The 6,598-nt window shown below is 38.4% G+C and overlaps 1 non-coding gene across 1 annotated transcript; it reads left to right on the forward strand.

Annotated features, from left to right (window-relative positions):
* Nucleotides 1-596: 596 nt before the first annotated feature.
* Nucleotides 597-703, forward strand: LOC140858282 (small nucleolar RNA R71). Its single transcript, XR_012141849.1, has one exon. It is a non-coding gene; the product is annotated as a small nucleolar RNA R71 (small nucleolar RNA).
* The last annotated feature ends 5,895 nt before the right edge of the window (nucleotides 704-6,598 follow it).

The following is a 6,598-nucleotide window of genomic DNA, read 5'->3' on the forward strand; positions in this document are numbered from 1 at the left end:
TCTAGGCTTTTCTCTAAAGAGGTAATTTTCTTGTCATTATCATGGAAGCCTGGCGGGTTGTTCATCATTGGGTTGGACCTTAGATTTTGCTGATTGAAATTTGGATTACCTACATTAGGATTCTGGGACCATGAGAAATTCGGGTGATTCCTCCAACCTGGGTTATATGTGGGTGCATAAGGATTGTTCAATGGTCCTTGATAGGTGGCATTCACCTGTGCACACCCATTCGAGTAGGAAATTCTTCTAAGACATGGTCTGGTGCATTGCACCCTTTACACATGGGTGCAGATATTTGATTTACATTGGCTGGTCTCTGTAATTCTAAGGCTTCCAATCTACGTGTTAAGGTTGCAATCTTGGCCTCTGATGCTAGGGTTGGTTGAATTTGATGCATTCCTCCTCTTGAAGGTGTAGCTTTATCAGGTTCCCTAGTTGTTTCCCACTGTAAATTTTTCTCGGCTAGGTCTTCTAAGAATTGCCAAGCTTCAGTAGTTTCTTTGTCCATAAATTGGCCTTGGCACATGGACTCTAGCATGGTTTTTGAGTTTGAATCTAACCCCTCATAGATGATCTGGCATAGTCTCCAAGTTTCTATTTCATGGTGTGGGCATTGGGTCAAAAGATTCTTGAAACGATCAAAGTACTTCCAAAATGATTCACCAGCTAGTTGGTAAAATTGATTTATTTCATTCCTAATCCTAGCTGTTTTATGATGGAGAAAATACTTTTTTAAAAATATTCTCACAAAGCCCTCCCAGGTAGTGACAGAATAGTTTGGCAGACTATAAAGCCACTTCTTAGCATTGTCCTTAAGGGCAAAGTTGATTAATCTAAGTTTGACCTCATCCTCTGTTAATTGCAGTTCATGGTTGCACATACCTCCTCAAATTCTCTAATAAATATATAAGCATCCTCTAATCCTGTGAATTTTGGAAGCATATTTATGATTTGAGGTTTGATTTCAAAATTGTTAGCTGTGGGTTGTGGCAACCTGATACAAGATGGTTGGATGGAGCCAACTGGATAACACAAATCCTTAAGGGTCATGGGTTGGATTGGTTCAGCCATTGGAATAACAGGAATTGACTCAATTCTAACTAGACGACCCGACACTCTTCTCCACACACGAGGTGTATGGTTCTCGATGTTTATACAATTTTTTTTTATAAAATTTTTATGTATAAGAAAAAGAAAGAGAAAAAATTCTAAAGAGAAGATCCTAAGGAGTCCTAAATCTAAAAAAAAGTAACCAAATTAATTTAAATTTTAATATATATATATTTTTTTCAAACAAGTGAAACAATAAATTAAACTCAATCTATCCTAGGGTTAACCTAAATCTAGACAGCTCCTAACTGTTTCAAGATGACCCTTCAAGCCTTCCAAGTGGAGATTGATCAACTAGTTAGCCAGGTAAGTATAAGAGGTGGGAGGTTCACTCATCATTGCCTTTTTAGATACCAAACGAGTTGGCCAGGCCAGCAACTGAATCAATTTAACAAACCACCCTCAGGGACTTGCCTAGACACCAACTAATCAAACAACTCAAACTTGGTAGAACTCTTAGGGTTCCTTGTCCTATTGAGCTCGAATTCCTTAAGGTTGACGTCTAATTGATTTTAAGATTAAAGGTCTAGGTAATGCAATATGATGGAGATGGTTTTTGGGCTAAGAAAGAGTAATGAAATCTCCACCTTATCTTGTTAATGGGTTGATGCCCTTAGATTAATTATGAAAATGCAAATGCAAATAAACAAGATGACCAAGAATGTAAAAGATTTTAATTTAGAATTTTTTTTTTATTTTGATATTTTACTTTACGATTATGAAATGTCTTTTGTTTTGTTTTATATATATATTTTTTTTTTATGATTAAGTAAATTCAAATGATTAGGTCTAAAGGAAAAGTAATTAACTAAAAATAATAAAAGAGAAATTAGAAGTGTACCTGAGTTTTCCAGCAATCACCAACTAAATATAGAAACCTAAAGGAAAAAGAAAGAGAGTTATAAAGTATGAAGAACAAATATTTGAAAACAATTTAAAACGCCAAATCCCCGGTAACGGCGCCAAAAACTTGATGTGCAAATCTTAAAATTTGTAAATAAAATCGCAAGCGCACGGTGTGCAGAGTAGCACGACCAGCGAGTACGGGTCGATCCCACAGAGACTTGGTTTAAAAATGATTTTTAAATCTATGCTCAAGCGAGCTTTAACAAAAATCGAAAGTCGAAAGTTGTTTGCTAAAGACAATAAGACTAAGGATCTAGGATTTTTGAATCCACTAGATCTAGATTAGGGAATTCTACCTAGAATTTTTTTTATTGATCCTAACGACTACTCCTCTTGTCTTTCCCAAGCATAGATTATGAAGGGACTAAGGCCCAACGATAACCCATCAAGATTCTTTACAAGGGAGTAGTAACTAGGATCCCTTAGGATTTTCTCCTCCAATGCACTGAATCAAGCATGAACTATGAAGGGACTCTGACCCAACTGTAGTTCATCAAAAATTCTTGGCAAAAGAGGAAGAAAAAAAAACCCTAAGAAAAAGAAAGAACCCTATGTAAAATCCCTACTCATGATCTAGCTTCATCGCAAACCCTAGAAGGGATGCTTAGCTAGACATGATCTAAATCTACTTGCAAAATTTAAATGCAGAAAAATAAACTACCCTAATTTCATAAATTAAACTATCCTAATTGCATAAATTTAAACTGCATAATTTAAACTAACCTAATTGCATAAAATTAAATTGCATAAATTAAACTATCCTAATTGCAAGAAAAATAAATTGCATAATGTAAAGAGATGAAATTGCATAAAAATAAGATTTTATATATAAAAAAAATTTATTACAAACCCTCAAAGCTTGAGGCTTGAGAAGAGAGCTAAAAACCCCACTATCTAGGGTTACAAGCTTGATCGGAAGGAAGAATACATAAAACAAGGGCCTTTGGGGGCTTTTTATAGGCATTTGGGGGTTATAAGGTTTTCAAAACTTTAGATGTGGGACTAAGAGATTTTAGAGGGTTGTTAGGGGGGTTTATGGTGCGCCGATGAGTCCATGGTCCATGCACCTGTTGCTGTGGACCAGACGGCTAATCAGATCATCAAATCAGTTGATTTTTGACCAATTTTGATCTGATTTGACTCGGGTTTGACCCAATTGAGTCTTTCTTTCTTCATTCTTCAATTCCTGGGTCAATTTAACTCTGTTTTGCATAAAATTTGCGCCGTTGGAATCCTCTTTCCTTGTTCTTTCTATTGATGATCTCTTCTTCTACAAAATATAATAATAAGTATTAATTTCTTAATAAAGTTAGATAATTTAGATATTAATTGATACTTTTTATGTCAATTTGTGACATAAATCAATAAACCAAGCAACCTTTTAGATCTATCCCTATAGATCCTCATCCCTAAGATGTAGGAAGCTTCTCCCAGATCCTTCATGGAGAACTGTGACGACAGCCAAATCTTTATTCTCTGTAATGCAGGGACATCATTTTTGATTAAGAGAATATCATCCACATACAATACAAAAAATACTACTACTGGACCATTAGCCCATTTATAAATGCATGGCTCTTCTCCATTCTTAACGAAGCTATACATCTTGATCATCTTATCAAAACGTATGTTCCAACTCCGTGATGCCTGCTTAAGTCCATAAATGGACCTCTGTAGCCTGCACACCTTAGACTCATCTGTGGATGTGAATCCTTCTGGTTGTATCATATACACCTCTTCATCCAGCTCTTCGTTTAGAAAAGCTCTCTTCACATCCATCTGCCAGATTTCATAGTCCAGATGGGCAGCTATCGCAAGCATAATCTGAATGGATTTGAGCATTGCCACAGGAGAAAACATCTCGTCATAGTCTATACCATAACATTGACGATATCCCTTGGCAACCAGATGGGCTTTATAGGTTTCCACCTTTCTGTCTGCGCCTCTCTTCCTCTTGAAGACCCACTTACACCCTATGGGTTTTACTCCTTCGGGTGGGTCAACCAATGTCCACACATCGTTGACCTTCATGGACTCCATTTCGAATTTCATGGCCTCCAGCCATTTCTCAGAGTCGGATCTCTGCATTGCATCCATGTAGATGATCGGATCCTCATCATTTTTATCAAGTTCGATAGGATCACCGTTCCGGATCCAGAAACCATAGTATCTGTCCGGTTGATGTGGTACTCTACCAGATCGCCTTAAGGGTGCTTGAACAATGGGCTTCGGATCTGATCTAACCAAATCCGATTCAGGTTCAGCAACTTGTGTCGATTTTTTCACCTGTCGAACTTCGTCAAGTTCGACCTTAGAGGAAATAGTCCCTTCACCAAGGAATTTTTTTCCAAAAAAATTGCCTTAAGGCTGACAAACACTTTTTGCTCATCAGCTAGGTAGAAGTAATACCCTTTGGTCTCTTTTGGGTACCCTATAAAATTACACTTGTCAGACCTAGATCCAAGCTTGTCCGTAATTAAACGTTTAACATAAGTCGGACACCCCCAAACCCTAAGGTGCGAGAGTACTGGCTTACGTCCTATCCATATCTCATATGGTGTTTTGGTTACAGACTTACTTGGAACCCTATTTAGAAGGTAACAAGCTGATTCAAGTGCATATCTCCAGAGGGAGATCGGCAGACCAGCAAACCCCATTATGGATCGAACCATGTCCAACAAGGTTCGATTCCTCCTTTCAGATACACCATTATGTTGTGGTGTTCCAAGAGGAGTACACTGAGAAAGAATCTCATTCTCCCCAAGATATGTCAGAAAATCATTGGAAAGGTATTCACCTCCACGATCAGATCGAAGAGTTTTAATACACTTTCTAGTTTGTGTTTTTCTACCTCATTTCGGAATAGCTTAAACATTTCAAATGACTCTGATTTATGCTTCATTAAATAGACATACCCATACCTCGATAGGTCGTCTGTGAAGGTTATGAAGTAGAAATATCCATCTCTTGCACTTGAGCTCATGGGTCCACATACATCAGAATGTACCAAACCCAAGAGTTCACTGGCTTGCTCACCTTTTCTAGTAAAAGGTGATTTGGTCATTTTACTAAGAAGACAGGACTCACAGGTTGGAAGTGATTCACAATCACCTACTTCAAGAATTCCTTCTTGAGCCAACCTGTTTATCCTGTTCTTATTGATATGACCTAGCCTACAGTGCCAAAGGTAGACTTTTGACACATTATCTATTCTAGGACATTTATCAGAGGTTTGAACCACATTAACAGGTTGTGATAGAATGTAAATTCCATCTTAAAGTTGTCCAACAAACATTGTAACACCATTCAAAATGATATTGCAAATATTTTCTTTTATTAAAAATTGATAACCGTTCATGGCCAAAAGGCCTACAGAAATAATATTTAATAAAAAACTTGGACAATAGTGATATTTACTCAGAATTATGTTTCGAGAATTGATTATAAGGTTCATGATTCCTAATGCTAGAACTGAAACTCTGCTTCCATCTCTAATGTTCAGGAATCTCTCGCCTTCATCAAATCTCCTATTGACCTGCAGACCCTGCATCGAATTGCAAATATGATAAGGGCTTCCGGTATCCAATACCCAGACAGTAGTATCATAAATGGATAAGTTGCAAGGTGTTATCATATAAGTACCTTGCTTCTTCTTTGGCCTATTCGGATCCAGGGAAGCAATGTATAGAGGACAGTTCCTCTTCTAGTGCCCCTGCTTCTTGCAAAAGAAGCACTCCACCTGGCTCTGATCGGGCTTGCACTTCTTGGTCTGACCCTGTACAGATGTCTTAGCATGCAGCTGCACCTTTTTATTCTTCTTCTTCTTGTTCTTCTTCTTCCCTTTCTTAAAGGGTCGACGACCAGAAGAAGACCCTCCCACAACATTCACCGACTCCTTATGGAGCTGGTGATCCTTCTCAAAGTTCTGCAGCAACCCCAACAAACCATGGTAGTTCACTGCAGGCTTTGTCATCCGAAAATGAATAAAAAAGGGGAGGAAGGATTTAGGCAATGAATTAAGGATGGCATCCTTATCGAGCTACTAATGCAGGGGAAAGCCCAGTTTAGTTAGGCGCTCAATCATTTCGGTCATGTACAGTACATGATCAGTGACTGAGGCTCCATCCCTCATCCGAGCATTAAAAATGGCACAACTAGTTTTGTGCCTTTCAACGTCGTCAGGTGTGCCAAAGGAGTCGTTCAACATTTGAAGCATCTCCTGTGGCTGGGTGTTCTCGAACCTATGGCTGAACTCATCATTCATTACCGCCAGCATAATGCACCGAATGGTGGTGCGGTCATTGAGCCACTTCTGATAAGTGTCTCGGACCATCCCTCTAATGTTCGGGGCTGGCTCCTCAGGTGCCGGATCCGTTACTATATAAAGAATCCGCTCATGCTCAAGGATGATTTTTAATTTTTGATACCAGCTATCGAAATTAGGTCCCATGAGCTTGTCATTATCTAATAATGACTGAAGGAACTGGGTAGTGGCCATAGCTGCATAAAGGAAAATCAGACCTCTAAAGTTTCTCCTAGTATTTTTATGAACTGGTAGCCTCAACCTCTAATTCGAAGAATT

The sequence above is a fragment of the Elaeis guineensis genome, chromosome 5 (assembly GCF_000442705.2).
Source record: "Elaeis guineensis isolate ETL-2024a chromosome 5, EG11, whole genome shotgun sequence".
NCBI classification, from domain to species: Eukaryota; Viridiplantae; Streptophyta; class Magnoliopsida; order Arecales; family Arecaceae; genus Elaeis; species Elaeis guineensis.